The following is a 26,466-nucleotide window of genomic DNA, read 5'->3' as shown; positions in this document are numbered from 1 at the left end:
CTCTGTGTTATATCCAAGATCTGAAAAATTGCATTGAATGCTCATATGATGTTACTTAAAGGGACAATAAATGTAAATTTCCTCTCCATTAAACTATTGTTCTCTGTTATCAACCATTTCAGACTTGGACTGTAAAATGGACAAACTACGAGATATACGACTTTGCATTTCAATTCATTGCCCTTTTAAGTCATAGAAACCTTTTTGGTTCCATTCAGAGGCTGAAAACCTCTCCTGAATGTGTGTTCGGGTATGTGCACACGATAACGGCATTTACGTCTGAAATTACGGAGCTGTTTTCAGGAGAAAACCGCTCCTGAATTTCAAACGTAATGGCATGTACTGGCGTTTTTCGCGGCGTCCATTACGGACGTAATTTGGAGCTGTTCTTCATTGGACTCCATGAAAAACGGCTCCAATTACATCCCAAGAAGTGTCCTGCCCTTCTTTTGACGAGGCTGTTATTTTACGCGCCGTCTTTTGACGCATAAGATGACAGCTCGTCTGCACAGAACATCGTAAGACCCATTGCAGGCAATGGGCAGATGTTTGCCGATGTATTGGAGGCGTTTTTTCATACGTAATTTGAGGCGTAAAACGCCTCCATTAGGGTATGTGCACACGACCACTTTTCAGGCGTAATGGAGGTGTTATTACGCCTCGAATTACGCCTGAAAAGACGGCTCCAATACGTCGGCAAACATCTGCCCATTGCTTGCTATGGGTCTTACGATGTTCTGTGCAGACGAGCTGTCATTTTATGCGTCGCTGTCAAAATACGGCGCGTAAAATGACGGCTCGTCAAAAGAAGTGCAGGACACTTCTTGGGACGTTTTTGGAGCCGTTTCCTCATAGACTCCAATGAAAACAGCTCCAAAAACGGACGCGAAAAACGCTGCGAAAACGCGAGTTACTAAAAAAAACGTCTGAAACTCAGGAGCTGTTTTCCCTTGAAAACAGCTCCATATTTTCAGACGTATTTTGTTAATCGTGTGAACATACCCTTACGCCTGAAAATAGGTTGTGTAAACCGAGCCTTATTCATACAGGTTCATGGCACGTTAGGCTATGTTCACACGGCTTAGTAAAATACGTCTGAAATTACGGCGCTGATTTCAGAGAAAACAGCCTCTGATTTTCAGGCGTTTTTGAAGCTGAAAATGAAATTTGGAGCTTCTTTTGAGGCTTCTTTTCAGGCGTTTTTTGAGGCGTTTTTCATAGTGTTCAATGGAAAATCAGCTCCAAAAAACGCCTCAAGAAGTGACCTGCTACTACTTTTTACGCTGCGTTTTTTGAAACAGAGGCGTAAAAAGACGCCCCGTATGAACTAAATACTGTTTTTTCCATTGATTTCAATGAGCAGATGTTTGTAGGCGTTCAGCTTCCGTTTTTTTCAGGCGTTTTTTTGAGGCATAAACTCCCCGAAATACGCCTGAAAACACTGTGTGTGAACATACCCTTAGGGCCTGTTCACACGGTGTATTTTGACGAGCTTTTCGGAGTGGAATCCGCTCCGCAAAAACCGGCTGAAAATGGCTCCCATTGATTTCAATGGGAGGTGGGGGCGGTTTTCTCCCGCGACCGGTAAAACCGCCTCGTGGGAGAAAGAAGGGACATGCCCTAACTTCGCGCGTTTACGCCTCCTGCCTCTTATCGACATCAATGGGAGGCAGAGAGAGCGTATTTCGCAGAGTTTTTTGCCCGTAGCACTCAATGGCCGCAGGCGAAAAACGATGCGAAAATCGCGGCAAACGCCGCGCAGGAAGGACAAAATCTGCCTCAAAATCCCCAACGGAATTTTGAGGCAGAATTTTCCTCCTGCAAAAAACTCTGTGTGAATGAGGCCTTAGTGTATCAGAGCTCTCGCTTCTGACTGACCCTGCAGCTGTCTGAGCAGGGCTAGGTCGGGTGCGGTTTGCTGCCTCTGGACGTGCCCTAGAATGTTTACAGTCATGGTCAGCAAGCAGAGATCTTGAAAAATGATGAATTGAAGTATATTAGAAAGTTGCATAACGTTAAAGGTATGCTTTAGTTCAGATTTACCGTGTAGGGTTTTTTGGTTTATTCTAGCCAATAGCGTGTTAGTCTCTTTAACCCCTAACTATATGTTTGAAGATTACGTGTAGTAGCATTGTGTTTGCTGTCAACAACAATGTCTTATGTCGGGTTCCCTGAGGCTCTACCGTCAAAAGAAACACTGTTAAAATCTGTCCTTTATATTATTTTGGGAGACGTGTACCTGCAAATAGTCGTATGATAAAGATGTAGCAGAGCTGAATGTGTTATTTTAAGTTTTGTGAATACCTCTGAATTAAGATACTGTAATAGGTTTACCTGCAGTCCTATGTAAACCCACCGATAACACAGTCATTTTGCACAACTGATTTGTGATTTAACTATCTGAGCTCTGCTACATCTGGAAAGCTCTACTGTGCCAAAACTGTATGTTCTGGTTTGTGTGAAGGATTACGCTGGCCATATAGCACTGGGGAAGTAAGAAAGTAACAGGCCCTTGCTTAAGGCCCCTCTTCTGTTGGAGAGAATAGAATTCTTTTGGAAACTTGGATCTCCGGGGGTTTCTGTAATCAGGAGGGGGATTGTTTCTCAGTGTGAGCAGGCAGAGCTGTCATCAGGTCCAAGGAAATTTCTTAGCGGATCATCTTTGTTGTGTTTCCAAATCATCCACCCCTCCAGCTTATTTCTCTCTCCCAGAAGGGGCACAATCACTGATCTGGCACCCGGGTATGGCGCTAACACTCATGATCTGGCAATGACAGCCTGGACACAGACCGGCCTAAGTGCTGGGTGGGGTTCGGGGGCTGCTTTATATTGTTCATCATTTCGCCATCTCCATGAAACTATTTCTTTTGTTCTATCTGTTCCTAGGAAAGCTGGGTGACATCCAACATGGCCACCATTACAACTTTATAGGGATGGTCACCCAACGTTCCCAAGCTCCTGAATGGAACATTTTCTAAGTTGTAGGAGATGGTAACAAATATTGTATGATCACCAGGGAATGAGAACCCGACTCCACACTTCTGTATTAGGAAACTGCACGCAGAGCAATTCCATAATCTACTTCTCGTGTCGGAATTGCTTCCTCTATAAGGGGGAACTCTCCAGTAATAAAGTAGGGAAGCCATGGAGTGATCAGATGCACTGCAGATTGTGCCAGCAAATCAGAAGGAACAGGACGGAGGGGGTTAAGGAGTTGCTATTTATGATTATCTATCTATCGATCTATCCACCAGATCTTCACAATGACTGGAAATCCAAGTGGACCTCTTTCTAGGGTGATGCCCTGATGACAAGCTAATTGTGGGGGATCCCTCTAATATATCCATATGTCCTATTAGGGTGTACAACTCTCTTATGGGTCCGGTTGTCCCAATGAAGGGCTAATTGTCGAGGTCCCCTCTGTTTCATCCATATGCCCCATTAGGGTGAACAATTCCTTTAAGGAACACCAGTGGCCACGTGTACTTCACTGTGGAGCCAGTTGGACCAGCGCTGACCGTGTCAGATGATTTTAGGGTCTTCTGTTTCTTTTTGTACAAGTTTGTGCAGTTCTTTTCAGCAGCTGCTGCATTCAGCTCTTTCCTCCCGTCGTTCGTTGTTTGTAGTTTTCTAATTATTGACACATTTTTTTCAGTTTCAAATTCGGGAATGTTTTTGTCAGCTGATCCAAGAATTTGAAATTTGACATCTGTATTTTTGCTTCAATTTTGAGTTTCTCCTCCTTGCAAATAGGCTGAGGTCACATAAGGGTATGTTAAAGTGGAGCGTAAGATCTGGGGTGTTCACAAGTCAAAAGGCGAGCCTGGGGCAAAAAAAGGGGCCCCCCCCCCACTCATGGTGCTGATCTTTATCAACACATCTCCATCTTTGGTTAGTCCCCAACTCTTCCTAACCCTTTTTAGAAAAGAAAAGTAGTGCGACCATTGGGCCAATTCCCACCATCTCCTGTGTAGAGGGAGTCCCTGGGACCGTATAAGGAAGTGTTGGATGGGGAACCCTGAACTAGTACCGGCTACCATCTCCGTAGGTCCTCTAGCATTCTCAGGGTATCTCCTTTTTAATTTGTTGCAATTTCTCATCTTTTTGATACTTAAAAAGTGTTGCGTTAAATCTTTTTGCCAACATAACGTCACACACAGATCTTATGTGGTCTAAAGCGCGTCCGTTCCACGTCTTCCTCCTTTCTGATAGGACTATTGAATGTGGTCCGTGTACCCAAGGAGAGAGAAATAGCTGTAATTTCTGTTCACAGATCCTTCTCCTGATATTGTTTTAGGTAAAGATACAGGGAAATATCAGCCATTAATGGCCCCCAAAGGGTTCAGTACAGGAAGGCTGATAAGATGATGGTAGGTGTAGTACAAATCTAAGTTGCAAGTTGTTAGGGAGAAGATTTTTTTAAACAATCCCCTTTTTCTTAACCAACAGCATTTTAAAACTTTACAAAAGAAAATAATAGAAAAAATAAAAATGGTTCATGTCCAGCTGCGTTCTCTTGCCAATGTTCCCAGTGCTGAATAATGAAGTGTTGAAAAATATATCTGATTGTTGTCCCAGCATTTTATCATTGTAAGGGAATGTTCACACGGCTTATTTTCTGGCGTTTTTTGGGGCGTAAACGCTTGAAAAACGGCCGAAAAATCGGAAGCAGAACGCCTCCAAACATCTGCTCATTGCTTTCAATGGGGAAAAACGGCGTTCTGTTCCGACGGGCCGTTTTTTTATGCAGCCGTTTTGAAAAACAGCCGCGAAAAAGAAGTGCTGGTCACTTCTTGGGACGTTTCTTGGAGTTGTTTTTCATCTACTCTGCGGAAAACGCAGCAAAAAATGCGGGTGGCTTAAGGGTATGTTCACACGGCCAAATTTCAGACGTATACGAGGCGTATTTTGCCTCGTTTTACGTCTGGAAATACGTCTCAAATACGTCCTCAAACATCTGCCCATTACTTTCTATGGGTAGAACGCTGTATTGTCCACACAACGCGTAATTTTACGCGTCGTACGGCAATTACGACGCGTAAAATTACGCCTCGTAAAAAGAAGTGCAGGACACTTCTTTGGACGTTTTTGGAGCTGTTTTCTCATAGACTCCAATGAAAACAGCTCCAAAAGCGGACGTAAAAAACGCCGCGAAAACGGCGTGAAAACGCAGCGAAAAATGCGAGTTGGTAAAAAAACGTCTGAAAAGCAGAGTCTGTTTTCCCTTGAAAACAGCTCTGGATTTTCAGACGTTTTTGTTGACTACGTGTGAACATACCCTTAGCGTCTGAAAATCAGGAGCTGTTCCCTTGAACAGCTCCGTATTTTCCGACGTTTTTGAGTTTGCGTGTGAACATAGCCAGACATTGAAGCACTCCAGTTTTCTATCACTGTAGCATTCCAGCGTGGCAGCGCTTTAATCTTGTAGCATTCAAGCACTCTCTCATTGTAGGACTCCAACATTGTAACGCTAAGGGTCCATTCACACCAGCGTGAATAACAATGGGGCCGTTCACACATGCGTGAGTTTTCACGCTATCGAGAGTCCGCTGCGTGAAACTCGCTGGATGTCCTATATTGGTGCGTTTTTCATGCACATCCGTGTGCGGTGCGTGATTTGCTCATCAATTAGTTTGAAAAAAAATATATGTGCTTTGCGAGTGCGTAAAAAACGCATGCCATTCGCAAAGCACCCTGATGCACAACGCAACACACATGGACCAGATTCACAGACGTTTTTCACGCGTGTGAACCTAATCCGCTCGTGTGAATGTAGCCTCAGGCCTCGTGCACACATCCTTCGCCGTTTTCACGTCTGTTTAAAACGGATCCGTGTGTCCTTTGTGATACCCGTGTGTTTTCCGTTGTCATTCTGCTTCCATTTGTCTTCCGTTTTAAGCGGTGCGTTAAAATCCATCTTGTGTGTTGAATGCAGGGAATTATGGCACGCCCTGCCGTTTCTTGGCAATGGATCCGTGAAAAACGGACGGGGCACGGATGCCTTCCTCACGTGTTGGGTTTTGAATGATCACCATATTTTTTCTAATGGTGTAAAATTCCTAAATGTCTGTATTTGCTATAGGAAACCTCTCCGTTTTATTTTTCATGCTTTTTTTGTATATTTTACAACAACGCTACTTTTGTTTTGGGTTGTATGTAACGTCTGATAATTGTGTCCTAGATCTCGTCTTCCGATAATTGTACACAGCTGTCCTGAGAATTGTTGCGCTCGTCTCTCATTACGACTTTGTCATTGTTAAAAGTGAGAGTGAAGCGCAAAGACATGAGCGCAACAGCGAGAGGCTCCCCTACAGCTGTCACCTGTCGTATCTCTCACACGTGGCGTGTTCCCTTTACAATAATATCGCATTACAGCACCTACTCCTAATGATTTACAGTCCATGTCCAAAAATATCACCGGAATCTACAGGAATCCCAGGATTTCTACCACTGCTGGGAATCCAAAAATGTTTTTTTTTTTACTGAAATGGTTAAATCTTCAATAGGAAGATTTTTCATCACTAAAATAACAATGTTCATTAGGTAGATTACAAATGTTTTGTTCTGGAGCCAGAAACTTCATAAGAATAGGTAATTGTTCGTTTGCAGTGAGTGTCCATTGTAAATACGTCCAAAAAATCTGTAGTGAGTAGTTATTATTTATTTATCTTTACAGCAATCTCTGTTTTTTCTGATACAGAGCTCCAAATGCCCTGCATAGATAGTTACATGGTACAATTCTGGTTGTCTGCGGTCACCACTAGAGGGAGTTAACTGCATACTGTTATACAATGCAATCAATAATAAGTCAGTATGCAGTAAGCTCCTAAGCTCCCCCTAGTGGTGGCTGCGCATAGCAAGAATTTCATCATTTACCTCGGTCTACGCAGGGGATTTGGAGCTTTGTATCAGATAAATGGAGCTTTTACCGCTAGAAAGATATATTCTAAAATTAATCCTCGCAGAAGGTTAAACTTAAAATGAAAGTGTTAAAAGGTGAACATCCACTTGAGTATACCAAAAAGAAAATTGGTTCCATTAGTTTGAACATTTATTAGACTTTTTCCCAAATGTGTAACTATTGTAACATTTGCACAATAGCAATCTGAAAAATGCAAGGTAATTTTTGGAATAATAGGGCTTATTTTTCCCGGCCAAGTTGTTCCCATCATGCACGGGCATTGTTGTATGAAGGTCATTTCAAAAAGCATTCGATGTTTTTATAGAAAAATCTTCCAATGTGAGTTTGAAATAAGAATAGTAAATCAAGAGGTTGTGCATCAGAATTGAGCTGTATGTTGCCTGCATTGTTTTTGGGGTATAAAATAATAGTAAGTAATTGGGATGCAGCGCCACCTATGATTGAAAGTGTGCCTGAGCCCATGGCTACCTGCAAACAAGTATACTAGGTTGGACAAATCCCAGGAGCCCGGTAGCCAATGTGCTTAGAAACTTTCTGCTGGCCCATAACTTTTTGGGTTGTTTTCTACTGGTCTATGGAAGTTCTTATTGTCTGGCTACTAAAATTATCAAATGGGCTACTAGAGTGGAGAAGTTGACTCCCCTGAAATATAATATTTTTGGGTCCGTTGCTTTCCTGTTGCGATTACATATGATCTTCTAGCTGAGCGAACCCAAATCCACGCTTAATTGAGCCACCACTTTGGCAGCATTGCCGATGGCGCCGCTGTTTTCCAAGTTACAGGTGATCTATGTTGCAGTGAAGTGTCACATGTCTGTTCTTCATTGGTCTGTATTACAGATGAGCGGAATTATCTCAGATTGAATTTACCGGCTCATAGGATATAATGGGCCAATCAATTTGCCAAAAGTGAACCACAAACATGTCTAAAGGATTCACCCAGTGTTTTCTTACAGTGGGTGGATTGCCTATTGATTCATAGACTTGAGAAACTCAAATCAGGCAATTTATTTTTTTCTAAAAGTTTTTGACCGCTAAGGGTTAACTCCTACCCCATAATAGTCTAGAAAGTTGAGAGGGTCAGGAGCATGGGTGTAGTGGGAACGCCGGTGTTTTTACAATAGGGAGTGAACATTTGATTGAGATGTATGGGAGAGAATGAGGTTACATCTGATTATCATTAGTATCTGTGACCAGTGATCACGCATTTCTTCCACAATACTGGAAGGACTAGCTGGAAAAAGTACGACAAAGCCTCCAGATCTGTGCAACAAAAGAAAACCGATTAAACCCAAAGAAACATTTTGTTTTGTTCTTGTTGCGTTAATGTTACTTTAAAATCCTGAAGCTGAAAAACATCATTATTGTCTTTGCTCCCGAAGCCAAGTACAGATGGGGAAGATTTGAGTCTATAATGGATCCTTTTGATAAAAACATCTGGGGATGAGACGAGTACGGCATGTCTGTCGTGATTTATACACATCCAGTCACACACAGACAATTATTGTAATTTTTTTATTTTTTATTGTTTTCCTCTGTTTGACGGGAGTTTGTAAAATCTCTCGTCTGCAGCCCCCGGTCCGAGAAGCCCTTCATTGGTGAGGAATCTTGTAGTGTAATTAACGGGAACCTTAGTCTGTATGGGATAGTAGTAAAAATAAAAAATGGGGCCATGTATTGGTGCGGATTCAGACTGGCATGCCACCATATCTGCCCACCCTATGTAAGGAAAGCCTGGCGATTGATCTACCAACTTCCCTTTATAAATTGCAGAAGAGAATGGGGACATGATCCCCAGCAGATGGACCTATCCAAGGTTTCTAAAAATTGGGCTCTTGAGTAGATGGACAATCATAAATGAAACCAAGAGACTGTTCCCAAGATCTTGACAGCTGAGGGGACAGTTGGGCAGTAGACCCAGAGGTTGACCCCCCCCCCCCCCCCTACCACAAGATAACCTTTTACTGACCCTGTGTCCAAGGTTTCTAAGTCTACCCTGAAGCAGGTTCACACTGGTAAAAGGGGTTGGGACCAGCCTAAAATGTTGACGCCCCGCCCCCCACTTCTTGGGTGCCATATGGAGGGCAACCATTCTAAACTCCTTTAGCAGATAGCTTCGTGTTTAGGGCACCACTTACACTCTTTTTAAAGTCCCTTTTTAAATAGATGCAAATAATACATTTAAGTACAAAATTTAGTTGATGGGTCCCCTATGTGACGTGTCGTCTTCACCATCGTCTCGCAGACACTTATTCGTGGTGACCTAACAAATGCACGTTCAATAACTCGACCTATTTCAGGTTCACATCAGGAGATGCGTCTAATTGTACTCATTTGTCATTGGGTTGAAAATTGGATCTGGCATTGTGCCAGCCGTAAGAGGGACGTCTCCCCCGGGGGATAGAGTGGTCTGAGGATAAGCAGTTATATAAATGCATTTAAAGGCTTAACACAAAGGAGATTACGGGAAGGTAATAACATTCCTCCAGACATCTGGATGCAATTGTTCTATAGCAGATAAAAAAAAATAAAATATTCAGACTATTAGTTAGACCTAGCATATAGATCAGACAAGGGCAGCATCGAGCAGCTGTACCCAATATATGTCTCCCATAATGTTCATCGCGTTTTGTGGGACAGTGAATTTTTTCCGTATACTCGTTCACCTAGATAACCACAAACCATGCATGTGCCAGTGGAAGTGGGGAGCATGGCTAGATAGCTCTGACTTAGCTAATTGCTTGCGATATGTTGGCCGGAGGTTCTATGGGAATATCCCTAAAAATATTTTCCCCTCTTAAGGAACCCCTACCCCTGCAGTAATAGTAACCGCTGTTGCAGTCTTCAGGGGCACCCCTAATCAAGCTCGGAGAAGCACCAGGGTTACACGGTAAGAAACCCTGATCTGTGGGAAACTTAAATTGACCTTTCATCTGGTCTTGTGTGTAGGCAAGGTGGTCAAACAAAACTTCAAGAATAGAAATTTGCCTCAAACAAGACCCTTTATAACTACAAGGAAGAAGTGTCCAAGAGAGTGCCAAAGTCAATGATTTCAATATGAAGTTGACTTGAAACGCGTGTGTACATTTACATGGAGGATGACTAGAATTTTATATGACCTGGCACAAATGGCCATTGAGCCGATCAGAAACAAAGCGGTCCAACCTTTCAAAAAGTGACAAACTTTTCATTTAAGGGCATTGGGGTGTCCAACGACACCAAGAAATTAAATTTAGATTTTTTTTTTTGCGGGGGGGCGGGATAAACAGGACTGGCGTCCGCATCAGGCAAACTTGGGCAGATAACGGGGATCCCTGAGCTTGTAGTGCACGTTATCTGGTTAAACATGCTCTACCAATGTCAAGCTAAGGGTAAAGTCGAGAGGGTGCCCAATGTGTCAATGTCATCCAAGTACCCACATAAACCTGGAGACGGTCCTGAATTTTTCTTATAAGTATTAAATAACATAATGTATTGATCGTCCAAATTACATTAAAAGAATGTGTGTGTGTGTATGTGTGTATGTATATGTATATATATATATATATATATATATATATATATATATATATATATATATATATATATAATATAAAATTATGTTTTTCTTTTTCCTGATTTATTTTTTAAGTTATTAGAATTTAAATGAAATGGTAAGTGTTCATCCATTGTGAAGATGTTTTTGGAGCAATGCTCGTAGAGCCGATGGACTGTTCTGTCACAACATGGAAGGTGCTAAATCCAATGATGGGAGTCTCCGTCTTTTAAACTGACATCACCAATCTATTTCCTGCTCAGATTGTGATTAGATCTGGAAAGGGTCAGAATTCATATGTTTGGCGGAACTCATTTCAGGATTTGACATTAATGTCTACACAATAGCGCTTTTATGAATTTCTATTTGGGAGATGACAGCTGATAATACGAGTCCCTGTTATGCCAACAAGGCTCTGGCCGCCAGTGGAAATTGAGTTTTCTACTTGAAGTAGAAGAATAACACTTTGTCATTTTCATTGTGGCCCGAGACACGACAAAGTCATTATAATACAGAAAAGGTTTCCTAGTAAATGTTGGTAATTTCCCAGTATAATGTCACGGTCTGCTTCCAAGGGTCTTGATAATAACATGCAGGGAGTTTGTCATGGTCTACCCTAACCAGCAGAAGACCTAGAGGAGATTGGGCCCAATAGCAAGGGAAAACTGGGGCCCCCTTCTGGTGGAATTTCATTTTGTATTATACTCCAGAGCTGCACTCACTATTCTGCTGGTGGAGTCACTGTGTACATACATTACATTACTTATCCTGTACTGATCCTGAGTTACATCCTGTATTATACTCCAGAGCTGCACTCACTATTCTGCTGGTGGAGTCACTGTGTACATACATTACATTACTTATCCTGTACTGATCCTGAGTTACATCCTGTATTATACTCCAGAGCTGCACTCACTATTCTGCTGGAGTCACTGTGTACATACATTACATTACTTCTCCTGTACTGATCCGGAGTTACATCCTGTATTATACTCCAGAGCTGCACTCACTATTCTGCTGGTGGAGTCACTTTGTACATACATTACATTACTTATCCTGTACTGATCCTGAGTTACATCCTGTATTATACTCCAGAGCTGCTCTCACTATTCTGCTGGTGGAGTCACTGTGTACATACATTACATTACTTATCCTGTATTATATTTCTGCTTGTTGTCAGACACCAACCACTAGCAGCTTAACTGAGCTCCTATAATGCAGAGGGACAGTTCGTTTTTCCTACATCAGATTACTCTGGTGTAATAATTACACTTTCTAGCGCAGGGAATGATGATTTCCGTCCTGAAGCCTGCAGAATTGTGAATGCAGCTCTGAACTATAATACACGTATTTACAAAGTTATTCACTGGTGAAGCTCTGACTCATTGTTAGATTGTGTTTTTACAACGTCTGCCTTCAATCCTTTCATGTCTCCCATGTTTTCTCAAGAATGCTTCCTTTCCCTGCTCCTCGGCAGTAAATGGTGTGAATATCCTCTGCTGAGGTCTTCTACGTCTCCCTACCATTATCCAACTACGACAGGGCAATGACCATGAAGGGGTTAACTCTTCAGTATGTGAAATCAGATCTCTTAACTCATAGAAAGTTATTCTTGTAGAATTGTCCCCTAGGAAAGTATTTATGGTATAGCGCTAGTCATCCCCTTGACAAGCCAGCAATAAATCTTCATTACCGAGGTGGGATATAAATATACCTGTATTGTAAATGAAAGTCAGATGGGGTGAGCTGTCATTTTAGATTACGCCCTCTAAAAACATGGCCTGCTCTGCACAAAAACACAAGGTCACTTCTCAGAGCCGGCCCTCAACCCTTCCTGTGAAGGCCACGGGTGTTTCGATAAACATCATTTTGCTTTCTCCATAGCTAGCGGGCCCACAACCCGTTACAGCATCACAGAATATTTTTTACTCCCTATTCAAGAATATTTTTTAAAAATTAACCATACGAAAAATTTCCGGTCTACCCGAATACCAGCATCCATGTGTGTGCGATTCCCACAATGTGATGAAAGGGCGGTGACAATGAAAATATTTTTGTTTGGCCCTTGAATTTTTGGGGTGGGAAAAATAGTCGCTCCTCAGAAATAATTGTTTACGTATTAGGGCTTGTCCGGAATGGCGGACGGAAAATACGCAGCAGAATACAGTAGCAGCAAAGTGGGTGAGATTGAACAAATTTCATCCGCATGCTATGTAAAAATTTCCGACCAGAAATTTACCTGCGGCACGTATTTTTCACACCGCAGTATGTCGACTCCTGCTGCGGAAAGTGGACTGAATTGCTGCGTTTTTCAGAGGAGACGTCACCATCCCCCAACTTTGAGAAATTATCTGCAGTAAAAAAATGGAGGAAATCATTTGTTTTTTCTACAGCGGAAAGTCTGCTACTTTCTACAGAATTGCTGCCGAAAATTTCTGCAGCAATTCCGTTACGTGTGTACAAGCCCTTTGACACAAAGTATATGTGTGAAAATCTAGCTATAAAAAAAAAAGAATATCGGCAACGTTTCCCCTAATAATAAGGTGATCATTATTATAATACAGCAGGCTGTAAAGTGAAATGCTTGTCTGGATTATAACCTGTTGTGCTGACCTCTAGTGGTCAATCTGAAAAATTGAATATTGCAACATTTATTTCATATAGATATCTAAAATAAAATATTAAAAACACCACAAAAGAAAATGATTCAAACAAAAATTCCACCCTTTAAATACCATGGTATGTATCAAAACTAAAAAATGTTGTACTTGGTTTCTTTCCGCAGTCACAAGTCCTGGTGTGCATGCGAATGGGATGTAAATGAAATGATGGAATTGTCTGTACACGCGGCGGCGCTCGGGATACACGATGTTCTTGAGTGCAGACCCGTCAGACAGGAGCTGGCTCACCATTTAGAGAAGTGGCGCGCCGTCTGGGACCGACCTATTTCTGAACGGCTAAAAGGGTAAACGCTTTAACGTCCATCGCCTGATGTAAATGGTGCCGTTTGCAAGTGAGTTGTTATTTTGTTGTCGTGGTGGTGCAAATTCCGGGAAAAGGTCACTGGCTGGCCATTACCCTAATCCATTCAATGATTGTCGTAAGCAACAATTCTTCATCTTAGAGATTTTTGCTTCATCCAAATCATGTCGAAAACACAAAGAAGCTCGTGGGTCATGGCAAAAATCCAGATGTAATCACTGGGATTGACGTTTGTGCTATATTAAAATGTAACTTTTTTTATTTCAATGGTTTAAAATGTGATACATTATTACTAAAAAGGATTGAGTCCAAACTCTGAGTACCTGGGGCATGAGGCGGAGCGGCCTCATTAGATCCGCAGTAGAATATTTTGCAGTATTTTTTTTATACAAATTCAGATCATATTCCAAAAAAGACAGACTTGTACATAGTCACCTTGAAGCTGGGGGCACTAAAACTTGGTTGGCATCCAATCTGAAGGGAACGCATAGGTGTGGAGGATGTAAAGCATGCAGCTCCGTGTGGAACCGTAAAACTTTTAGGAGCAAAACAACTGGAGAAACTTATAATACGAGATCTTTCATACACTACCCCTTTGGTGAGGCAGTTTATCTCATTTCCTTTGTATGTGAGACCCAATATGGTGGAAAACTAAACGAGAGTTTAGGCGGAAAATTAGGGACCACATAGGCGACCTCAACAGGAAGCGTGATACCTCGGTCTCTAGGCATGTCTGGGAGTGCCACTCGGGGGACCCGATGGTCCTGAAATTTCAGGGGATGGAACTAGTTCCATCACCAGCCAGAGGTGGTGATTGGGATAGGCGGATTTTACAGAAGGAGGCCCAATGGATTTTTTAGGATGCAAACCATCAAACCATTGGGCCTTAATGAACAAATGTCCTACCTTCCCTTTCTCTAACGTTCTGTACCTTGTTGCAACTTGTCTTTGTTGCTGCTCCACTTCCTATTTTTACAACTATGTATTGCTAGCATATATCTCCGTTGGCTCTAATGTATGCTGATATACCTCTTTGTATGCGATACCCTTATTCCACCCATTTGTTTCTCCTTCCATTGATATAGGTACTTTATGAATTAATGAAGATAGACCTGTGTTGGTTTATCACATACATATGTTCCCTTTTCCATAGGGGCATCAATACGATCCTCTCATTAGCATTACAACCCATTTCTCGGGTTTTAATTTTGTGAACTCTCCTAAATTAAACTGATGATCCGTCACTCACCTTGGCTCCTTCAGTGTTGTACAGCGTTGTTTACATAGCCGCCTGAATCTCCCCCCGATACCATTGATGCTGTATGCATCATTTCCATTGGTCGCGCCGTCACCATGGGGCCGTCCCGGTCTGTGGGCGTCAGTAACGTACGTCTTAATCACCGATTGGTTCAGGTCCAACTGACGCGATCAAGGTAGGTGGGGCTATAGCCGTATGAGGCTCTATGGTTTCTCCGGCGCGCGCTTAGACCAGTCATCGGTGTCTAGTGCACGCCGTTGATATAATAATACTTCAGCATATGTGCTGAGCGGTAGCTAGTTAGAATCTACGCCGGAATCTTCCAGTATAACATGTGCTGACCGGCAGTTAGACAGATCAAGGCAATTTATACCCCTGAGGACACTCCTCTATATGTATTTAGAGGCGCAGAAACGCGTTGGGAATTTTGCTTGTTTGTGGCAACCAGACAAACGATGATTTATTTACTACGTTTGTGGAGTTTTGTCGCGACGGGCCAATCATGTTCAAACTATCAGAGACCCTTTCAACTTCGTGTTTTTCAGTGGTTGGCTACCGTTCTCACTCCATAAAGCATCTATGATCTGTGTTGCCAACGCCTGTATTCAGATCCTTGGCAATTAGTGCCCTATTTTTTACATAAAATATTGAATAAATTGTATTTTTTAACGTTTAGACAGGCAGTGTATTTTCAAATTCAGATCATACAATCGGTGGAAGCTGCGCCAAAGTGCATTGCTGCTTATCCCGAACGGTATCCCTCCAGAGCACCTTACTATTCAGGGGTGCGACCATAAAATGAGTGCCCCAAGTATAGCCAATATCCCGATTTGTCGACCCTAATTGTCTTCAAGTCACGGATGAGTCTCTAACGGTGGCCGTCAACATCTACCGGTCTTTCCTGGAACCAGCCATAGTCCCTGTCTAGGGTTTCATGTATCAAGTTGTGAAATCTCTGTTTCAAGTGGCCCATTGTGATCATTCCCACCCCCTATAGATGCCCAACAAGGGCTCTTCCTCGCCCATCGTTGTACAATGCCATCTAATCTGGGTCAATGGGAGCAACGTATGAAGAGCTTCAGGTTTGTAAACTCTCCTTTGAACCTGGAGAAAGTGGAGACTCGTGGGGTAGAAGATTAAAGGGTAGGACAATACTGTTCTGGGGTAGATCCATACCTGCAGTGGTAGTATAGCAATAGGAAGTTGTTTTACAGGTCCATGAGTCCCAAGATATCAGGTAGTCTAGTTCTTGTTGTGTGGGTGGTAGTGGCCAAGGCTGGAGAAACACCTTAAGAGACAGTGTCATCACAAATATTTTATTTATATGTTAAAGATGTTAGTGCCTTAATATAAACGTTTATTTTCATTTGTGTGTTTGTGTTTTACTGTTTCTTTTTTTCACACTTTTTCTTCCCTATGGGGGCTGCCATTTTTTGTTCCATTTCTGTGTGTGTCGATTAACGACACACACAGACATGGAATACGGCAGCCACAGTCCCATAGGGACTGCGAACGGCTCCCGTCCCATTGACTGCCGTGTACGGCGTCTGTGTGGGAACTGCGCATGCGCCGCTCCCACACAGTCCTATTCGAAATTGGCGCCGTCCGGCGCCATTTTCCTGTGGACCGGAAGTCGCGGCCGGACAGTAATATTACTACTTCCGGTCGCGGCTTCCGGACAAGTGCACATGGGACAGCGGCAGCAAAGGGAGCGGACGGGCCGCGGCGGCAGGAGCAGGTAAGCGATTTCAATGTATGTTAGTGTTTGTGTGTGTTTACTACTGCATGTAAACCTACTACACTGTGGGTTACCTCAAAAAATGGCGACACACAGTGTAGGAGGTTAAACCTTTCAAACCCCTCGTTTATCCCGGCACTAGCCAGGATAAAGGAGGGGGGGATGCTGAGCGCTCACTAGAGCGATAGCTTTTAACCCAATGTTGCAATGCTGCAATTTTGGGAACTAGCTCCAAACAGCTCCATCTAGTGACCAAAAATGGGTAGTATTATAAATTTGAAAAAATTTATAATATTTCCTGACTCGCGAAAAAAATAAAAAAAATTTGAACAATGTTTTATCACCCACACACTAAATGTTTAAATTTTTTAAAAAAAACATGTTTTTGGGGCGACACCATGCGAGAGAAAAAAGTGCTGTATCGAATTATAACAATAGGGAAACACCAGTATATCATTTTTGCCATTGGGTTATCTTGTGTGTGCCCATCTATAGATAATATTGGAGTGGGTGATCGGATTATTATCTAAGTCGTCTATGTCTATTTGGAAATAATGTGGCATCGGACCTTCTTCTGTTCATAATCTTCACTTGGCATTATGGCACCATCAGCATTTTCATCCAAGCTTTATCTACTCCGATATAGTTTGGTGAGGGTCTCATTATAGTCTGTAGGGGTCTATATTGTTCTTTGTACTCTGTGTGGTATGGTTGATCGTCTGCCCATATTTTGGAGTACCTAAATGGCAAATTGGCACTGCCAGAGGACTCAACAGCTGAGGAGGACTATATATCCCTTTCCTCTCAGTTGTAGACCTCCAACTTCTCCAAACATTGGCAGATATTGATGTTTAGCCAGTTGATAAATGTCTCTCGCTAAAGGAGCACAAAACCATATAAACGGATGGCTTACACGAGATGCCCCCATGGTGGGCACAGAGACCTCATTAGTCCAAGGCTTGGGTCTAGAAATAGTTCTTATTTGGTAATGGTATGGATAGTTAAATCTTCACCAAATCAAGCCTCCTACCTCCATGCTAGGTACCATGTGTTAGGTTTGGGGGGCCCAAATCCTATTCTGTATGGCTATGTTTCTTTTCTACTATTAAGAAATAAATTCTGAAGACCATCTTAAAGGTTACCCCAGGAATTTATTGACTTTAACCAACTTCTTCCTTTCTTTTTCTGATGTTTCTAAGCCGCTCACGCACGTCTGTTACAAAATTAGAGAAGATAAAGAATTCCTCTGTAGACTTTGTTGTCCGACATAATTTCTTGTGAACACGTAGTAATATCAAGACTGCGGTCGTCTTTTCTGAAATACTTGGCAGCGCTGACCTACAGTACTATCTTTTTTACAGCAGCAAACCGGTTCATTGTGTCGTCTGAATCTTATAAGACGTAAAAAGCGAAGGATAAAGTGTCAGGATCCGTACAGAATACAGCTGCAGTACCGTGCCACCTACGTCACGTCCGTGAGTGGTCGCATGAGTCCCATGACCGCTTGGTGTGACGTCATTGTTGAGAACACGTAATCCATGATTATCTACAGAGGGCACTGTGGCAGCATCTACAGAGGGCACTGTCATTATCTAGGGGTGTGCTGCATTATCTACAGAGGGCACCGTGGCATTATCTACAGAGGGCACTGTGGCATTATCTAGGGGTGTGTTGAATTATCCACAGAGGGCACTGCGGCAGCATCCACCAAGGGCACTGTAGCACTATCTAAAAAGGGTCTGCCCAATCTTGACGTGTGCCAACTGAGCCACTGGACTGCATTTAGCGACACTTAAACTGGAGAACTGGATTGTTGAAATAAGCACGTGGAGAAATATCTCAAATTTTAAACCTACTACTAATGTAGTATTGTTATTATTATAGTAATGTAGTATTATTGTAGTTCAAATGACTAACTGATTAACAATAATTTTGTATTGAATCAAATTTGAAAGTAATACGGCCCGCCAACTTCCCATTTTTTCTATATGTGGCCCACTTACCCGGCCGAGTTTGAGACCCCTGCTCTATATCATTAATAAATAAGCTGAATAATAGTGGTCCCAGCACGGACCCCCGGGGTCACCACTTATAACCGGGGACCATTCAGAGTAGGAATCATTGACCACAACGCTCTGTATACATGTGGAGCTGCCCAGGGGCCCTGCAAACAAGTGGCCCCAATGCGACCTTCCAAGGAATATAATTTTTCTTCCTGCCGTCTAGTTCATAGCGATCCACCAGAAACCTGGCACAATGTTTAGGGATTCCCTACAGAAGATTGTGACGGGCAGATTACTTGCCGGAGAGTAAATCGCCAGACGCTGTTCTTTGCTGTGCCAGTCCACCTTACCGAAGACTGGGCACTAAGTCATCTGTGTGCTGTCAGTCCTAAGAACCAGACAACCTGACGATCTGTTTGTGTAATAAGCTCCTTCATGTTCTGTTTTTCAGGAGCTCCTGGGAGGTCTCTTTCTGCACAGTAGCCGGCGTTCCTGATTGATGAGCGTTGGCCAAATTTGAGATCTTTGTTGCCCGAGAGCTTTTCAGCTGTGCCGAGGTGAGGAACTCAAATACCCGACAGAGTTTTTAGTCCGACATCAATAGACTGTCAAATTTCTCTTCAAAAGTGATGACAAATAGCGAGCTCTCCGGACTAGTGCGGCCTCTTCATCAGGCAAGGTTTAACACAAAATCACAGATGTATACACAAAAGGACAAATACCTAGAGTGATAGATGAGACGAGTGATGTAAAGGTTTCAAATTGCTTCTTTCCCCTTCAATACGAGGTCCTCTGAAAAATGAGAGTTGGAATCCGATTGATTTCTTTTAGCAAGTGCGCCACATTTTCTTTGCACTCACTTTTGAGAGCTCTTCCCCACTGATCCTAACTCAATATCTACGTGCAGACAAATTGTCACGTTGCACGGTGGAGGTCGTCATATAGCTTTAACCTAATGCATGGTACAATTCTGTTGGTTGCTATGGGAAACAGTCAACATGATTGTTTAGTTAAGCTCCTATAATGTGGGACAGGGGGAGTTTTTCCATACAATGCCCGGTCTAAAGATGACATTTCTAGGATGAAAATAATCAGACATTGTTGTGGGCAGATACTGAACAAGCAGGGAAGCCTGGGGGCTTTCAGCCTGCACAAAGGGATTGCATCTCTGAGATATAATACAGGCTGTAACTCAAGATGAGCACAAGATAAGTAGCCTAAAGTGACTCCACCAGCAGAATAGTGAGTTCTGCTCTGGAGTATAATACAGGATATAACTCAGGATCAGTACAGGATAAGTAATGTAATGTATGTACACAGTGACCCCACCAGCAGAATAGTGAGTACAGCTCTGGAGTACAATACAGGATGTAACTCAGGATCAGTACAGGATAAGTAATGTATGTACACAGTGTCTCCACCAGTAGAATAGTGAGTGCAGCTCTGGAGTATAATACAGGATGTAACTCAGGATCAGTACAGGATAAGTAATGTAATGTATGTACACAGTGACTCCACCAGCAGAATAGTGAGTGCAGCTCTGGAGTATAATACAGGATATAACTCAGGATCAGTACAGGATAAGTAATGTAATGTATGTACACAGTGACTCCACCAGCAGAATAGTGAATTCTGCTCTGGAGTATAATACAGGATATAACTCAGGATCAGTACAGGATAAGTAATGTAATGTATGTACACAGTGACTCCACCAGCAGAACAGTGAGTGCAGCTCTGGAGTATATTACAGGCTGTAAATCAATATCCGCACAAGATGAGGAATGTCATGTATGTACAGTGTAGCTTAGTTCTATATGTAAACTGTAGGCTAGAATATGAATCCAAAATGTTTAATTTTTTTTATTTTTGCTTTACCTTTTTGCTACCGACTTTAAGCTACATTGTGTCTTCTACTCTATTCTCATCCAAAGCTAAATTCTGTTTTTTAAAGCAGCATCTAATAACCCCTTCAGTGCTAGATTTGCTGTTGAATTTTGGGAGGTTAAGTCCAGTCATGAGCTCAAGCCTTGGAGATTTTCCTGTCCATTATATTAGTGAAACCAATGTCTCCTTCACACTGAACAGCTCCAGCCTTTATTTGATTTGGGCCGGTGGCAGTCACACGCACGTCTTAGACTGTTCCGAACTGTCACAATTAATAGTCTGAGCACAAAGCATAAAACCAGCATATTGATACTGTGCACGTCCTGAGTCATATGCAAGGACTTGGGCTGCATTTAACTGTCTGAGTCATGAATGTGAGCAGGGACGGCTTCAGGAACATTCTCATTTAGGGTATGTTCACACTACTTATTTTCAGCCGTTTTTCGGGCCGTAAACCCCCCCCCCCTGAAAAACACCCCTGACATTACGGGGGGCTGAACGTCTCCAAACATCTGCCCATTGATTTCAATGTGCAAAAACGATGCAGGTACAACGTATCCTTTGAAAACCGCTCCGTGTTTTACAGCCGTTTTCAGTTTAGTGTGTGAACATACGTCAGGAACAAGGGGGTTGGATCCAGCGCTGTAGATGCGATGTCTGTTAAAACGGGAATCTGTTCCCAAGTTTTATTTTGTCTTGGTTAAAAACGTAGCGTGTGAACATACGCTCGGGGTATGTTCAGACTGTTAACAAAATACGGCTGAAAATCCGGAGCTGGTTTCTAGGGAAAAGAGCTCCTGATTTTCAGCTGTTTTTTAATCAAAGTAGCGTTTTTTGTGGCCATTTTTGGAGCTGTTTTTCCATGGAGTCAATGAAAAAGTCTTCTTTTTACGGGGCGTCTTTTTACGTGCCGTTATTTGAAAATGAGGCGTAAACAAATGTCCTATCAGAACAGAACGCCGTATCTCCCATTGAAATCAATGGGCATATGTTTGTAGGCGTTCTGCTTGCCGTTTTTCAGGGCGTTTACGTGTGAACATACCCTAACGATTACCGCATCCCACAGACTGAGTCTCCGAATCTGTTGACCACTATTCACTGGAGTCCGTGGAATTGATGCTGCACCTATAGATTTCTGTAACGTATGTAAATCAAGCTCAATCGCTGCATAATGAAAAGTTCAGCAACTTTCTAACGTACTTTTTGTTTCAATTCCTTGACATTTTTAGGATCTCTGCTCACTGTCCGTGAATGGGGAGCATTCTTGGTTATCTCCAGAGGCTTAAAACGTTTACAGACGTAACACTTCTCACAGCTGAGAGTTTGCTACAGTCTAGACCATCCTCTTTAAGATAAACAGCCTTGGCTCCAGACTGATACGTTGTACCTGCACTGATACATTGTAGCAAATTATCCAGACAGGAGAGCGATTTGTTCTGTTGATGTGATTAGCTTCCATAGGATTGACTAGACTGGATACAGTTGCAACAAACTGTCAGCTTTGAGAAGTATTTGGTCTGCAGGACCTTGGAATATTATGTCTGTAACATTTAATCCAGAAGCGCCCCCCCCCCCCCGTTAAAGGGACACTCAACCTAGAATTTAAACGGGGGAAGGACAAAGTCCTATGAAAGCTTCTAAATTGCCGAATAGAAAGACAAGTTAATCTAATGCAGATCCCCTTCTAATGACAAAAAATATGGGTTTTTACTAAATGGGCGGAGCTTAGCTTGCTCGGTCTCCATTGCAGACGGAGCAGGGGGTGGGATTTGTTAAGCCCCTCCCATATCCTAAAACGGTTTACACTGGGAATTTATTACCATGATCGTTCAGGACTTATCAAGTAGGTGTCTTGAATACTCAATGACTATTAGGGGTAGTCCTATTAGGACAACCTCTGTCCAAAGTCCCTATGTTGACGTCATAGAGAGGGCCCCATTCGTAGATGGGACAACCCCTTTAACGATGTCTATAGCCGGCTTGACTTGTGATATGGGGGGGGATACATCTGATACGGTCCAGGTTGACGGACGGACAGATGGATCTTCTCCTTTTTCGTTGGCAAACGAAGCTTGAAAATGATGACCTCATGAAAGCAGAGCCTTACAAATGTGAGGGAATAATGGTCTCGTAAATGAGATTTAGGAAAAAGTTGGAGAAAATTGAGCAAGAGTCTTGGTTGAGTTATCGGAGACGTCTGAAAATGTCCAGAGCAAAGTGTTCTGCTTTGGTGTGACAGATTGCAGAGTCGCGGGCAGCTTCTACGCCTTGGTCACATACATTAGGGGAAGCGCAGCCAGCTGGCCTCATGACAGACATAACAAATCCTCTTGTTTCAGAGGGGAAAATAACTTACTGATGCAGGGAATTATTAGCCTGGACAATTTAATATACTGCGTGACTCGTCTGAAGAATACGTGCTGCAGCGAGGGAATTTTTCACCACGTACGGAGAGAAGCTGCTGCGCGTTTCATGTACGGTATCAATTTATGTCTCCGGGACAATGGCCGATCCATCATTGTTAACTCAACTATCACTTACAATAGAGAGTTTGGGTTATTGAGAATGAGACGGATCAGAGCTCAGCAAGAGAATCAATGAACAAGATGTTATTAAGCCAAGTAGATGCCTCAAGTCGTGACGCCTCTCCAAGAAGAAGGAAGAAGGAGAAGAAGAGGAGGAGGAGGAGGAAGAAGAAGAAGAAGGATGAGAAGAAAGCTAACGAGGAGAAGAGGACGAAGAAGAGGAGGACGAAGAAGAGGAGGACGAAGAAGAGGAGGACGAAGAAGAGGAGGACGAAGAAGAGGAGGACGAAGAAGAGGAGGACGAAGAAGAGGAGGACGAAGAAGAGGAGGACGAGGACGAGGACGACGAGGAGGACGAGGAGGACGACGAGGAGGACGAGAAGAAGGCGAAGGAGAAGGATGAGAAGGAGAAGGAGGAGTTTTCAGTTCTGGCTGTCACTTTTGAAAGGATAACTTTTTTTTTATCCATAAACCTTTTTATTTGTATCTCATAATTATAGAACAGTGGGGTTCACTGCTATAGACACCCCATCATATTCCCTGTTAGGGAATGTTCAGCTGATGGAGAGGACCCCTTTATAATATGTAAAGCCTTCTACATTACCCTTGGCACTGGATGAATGAAATAGTACAAGACGAACATAGACTTTGTTCAAGCTCTCCCCGAAAAAGTGCCCCCCCCCCCCCCAATCAGCCAATATCCATATCTGATAAAAACATTTTAATTGGCCCTCAGTGTTTATGTTGTTAGCCACTTTTGGTCCTGTTGGTTTAAAAACATTTAAACACCAAGGCCAGTGTCCGCACCAGACAAATCAGTGCAAGTGCCAGGCCCATTGGGCTCAGGGGGGGGGGGGGGGGGTCTACGGTGATATGGATAAAGATATTCTAAGCTTGTCAAGGCAAGGGTGGGGTAACAGGGGGCCCACTTTGAAATCCTATCTATCTATCTATCTATCTATCTATCTATCTATCTATCTATCTATCTAGATATTGTCACAGGCTATGGGGTACGTGGACCCAGTAGGCCGCTCCGCCGTAGCAAAGTAGCAGCTGGCCAAACTAGAGTCAATGAAAATCTTTAGGACTAGAGAACCTGGCGTAGATGACACTTGGCACAGATGACGTGTAGACGTGCGGCGCCCATGGGCCGGCACGTGCACAGATGGTGAACTCCACTCCACCACTAGACTTCGCACTGGAACAAACATAATTACTGGAAACGGGATACAACTAAGGGACCGTTTGCTAAACGAACATGGGTAGACCCAACCACGCTCATGTAGAGAAAGGAGGGCAGGATGGATTTAAGTAGGACAGGGTGCACAGAGATAGGCTAGGAGAAGGTTATAGTGGTGCGCGCGCTGGCCACTTAGGAGGTCACCAGGGTGTGTGCACACCCTATGGGAGCGAGCAGCAGGTGGGAGCAGTACATGCCGGTGTCCACAGGGAGGAGGATGTATATGTGTAAAGTATTAAGACTCCGGGACCTGCAATGAACCTGTTTCCCTCCCCCACTTTCTTGGTCTGCTGGATACTGTCCTAGAGAAGGACCTCTAATCACCTATAATCTACAGTCTTGTGTTGGGGTGCCCTTTTATTGATTTTTTTTTGTCCCCCCCCCCCCCTAATTGGTTTTTACTGTCATTCATATGTATATTACCTGCTCTGTCTTACGTTTTGTTTATTGCTCTGGTATATTATTCTGTCTATTGCGCCATTGAATGATATGATTGTTTTGTGCCGCCGGTTCCTTGTAACATTTGCGTTTCGTCCTCCCGGATAGCAATTTTTTTATAAAATCTAAATGAAGAATATTTCTTTCTGTCAACCGACCGGAGGTGAGCGAATTCCCCCCTGAGATGTGGTGAATGTGTTAAAAGAACAGAGGGCGGCTTGAGAACACCTCAATAAACAGGGATTTCAATGAACACGAGTCCTTCTGGCCATTACTATAGCAACAAATAAAATCCCTGACAGAAAGGAGAGGAAAATAATAAAAAATCCACCTATAAATACCGAGAGCGCTTGAGGAGTGCATCCAGTTTATGGCTTAACCCTCTTGGCCCCTGGGGCCGCTCGTCGCCTTTGTTCCCAGACAGAACCTTTCACCCTTTTTAAACTTTGGATAATGGCTTTTCTCATATAGTGAATGTAGCCGGGAGCGAAGGGGTAGCAGTCATACCTGGGCCCAAGGACCCCTCGAAGACATAAGTATTAGGCTGTATAGAGAAGACTTAGTCATGGAGGTCGACCACTTTAATTGGTCTTCATGACTAGAACACCAGGGACCGTTTTAGGGGGGGGGGGGGGAGCAAACCGGACATTTTCGGCCCCTAGAAAGTTGGGAACCTAGTCAAAGCCTGGGATCCCGAAAGAAAATTGACAATGCAGTCCACTTCCCTGCCCTGGACCACCAGGGACTTTACCATTCACTACATCACCGCCCTGGACCACCAGGGACTTTATCATTCACACTACATCACTGCCCTGGACCACCAGGGACTTTACCATTCACTACATCACTGCCCTGGACCACCAGGGACTTTACCATTTACACTACATCACTGCCCTGGACCACCAGGGACTTTACCATTCACTACATCACTGCCCTGGACTACTAGGGACTTTACCATTAATTACTAAACTGCCCTGGACCACCATGGACTTTACCATTAACTACTTCACTGCCCTGGACCACCAGGGACTTTACCATTAACTACTTCACTGCCCTGGACCACCAGGGACTTTACCATTAACTACTTTACTGCCCTGGACCACCAGGGCCTTTACTGCCCTAGACCACCAGGAACTTTATTATTAACTCCTTCACTATTAAGGCATTGTATGTTTATATTGTTTGGACACTGAATGGCAGGTTTGTTTGGAAAATACAGTGTATGGCAGTATTATGTCGGCACCGCATGGTACTATTATTTGTATATTGTATGGTGGTATTATTTGTATACTGAATGGCAGGTATTGTGTGGGCACTATTTGGAAATATTTCACAAAGTCTTACAAGACCTTCGAAATTTGTCCATGTTCGTCTTGTTTTTTCTGCAAGAAAACAACATTGACCTTTTATCCAATTGCACATTACGGAGGAAAGAAACTCGGTGGTTTTTTTTTCTTACTGATGTCAAATCTATGTCCAGCAGATCTGATTATAGTCCAATATGTACCATCTAATAATACGTGAAGATTATGACGTCATGCCGTAGTATAGACCCTAAAGTGGGGGCACTACCCGTCTGCTTCATCAATAGCGTTATTTGGGTCTAAAATAGACAGGTAACCTCTTCAGCCGCCTCAATTCCACATTCCCGGACAACCAACCTCTATCGACCGATTGTCCCTGCCATTGTGTTCACCAGCTCTGCTACACGGCACTCGAACTGCGTGACGTTGGTCATGAGACATGACGCACGAGTGGTCTTCCAGCCCTGACCCCACTTCCATAGAGAGACCCTCACAGTTATGGCTCCTTATTCTAGTAATATTCCCTGGACTAGGATTTTTGTCTGGTCTTTGGATATATTAGTAATTAATAATCTGCGTTACAATGGCGGCTCCCTCCTCTGCAAATTTGATCTTTTTGTAATCGAAAGCGGAAACT

At 43.1% G+C, this 26,466-nt stretch overlaps 1 protein-coding gene across 5 annotated transcripts in view; it reads left to right on the top strand.

The window, feature by feature from the left end:
- TSPAN18 (tetraspanin 18) overlaps nucleotides 1–26,466 on the top strand; it is an 86,535-nt gene that overhangs the window by 34,780 nt on the left and 25,289 nt on the right. For 2 of the 5 annotated variants that reach the window (XM_075838043.1, XM_075838039.1), the window contains exon 2: nucleotides 18,890–18,995. The exons of the other annotated variants lie outside the window; for them this stretch is intronic. The gene's annotated coding sequence lies outside the window, so the exon portion shown is untranslated. The remainder of the gene's footprint in view (nucleotides 1–18,889; nucleotides 18,996–26,466) is intronic. 5 annotated transcript variants of the gene reach the window in all.

Source organism: Rhinoderma darwinii, chromosome 9 (assembly GCF_050947455.1).
Source record: "Rhinoderma darwinii isolate aRhiDar2 chromosome 9, aRhiDar2.hap1, whole genome shotgun sequence".
Lineage (NCBI taxonomy): Eukaryota > Metazoa > Chordata > Amphibia > Anura > Rhinodermatidae > Rhinoderma > Rhinoderma darwinii.
This window is presented reverse-complemented; position numbering and strand designations above follow the sequence as displayed.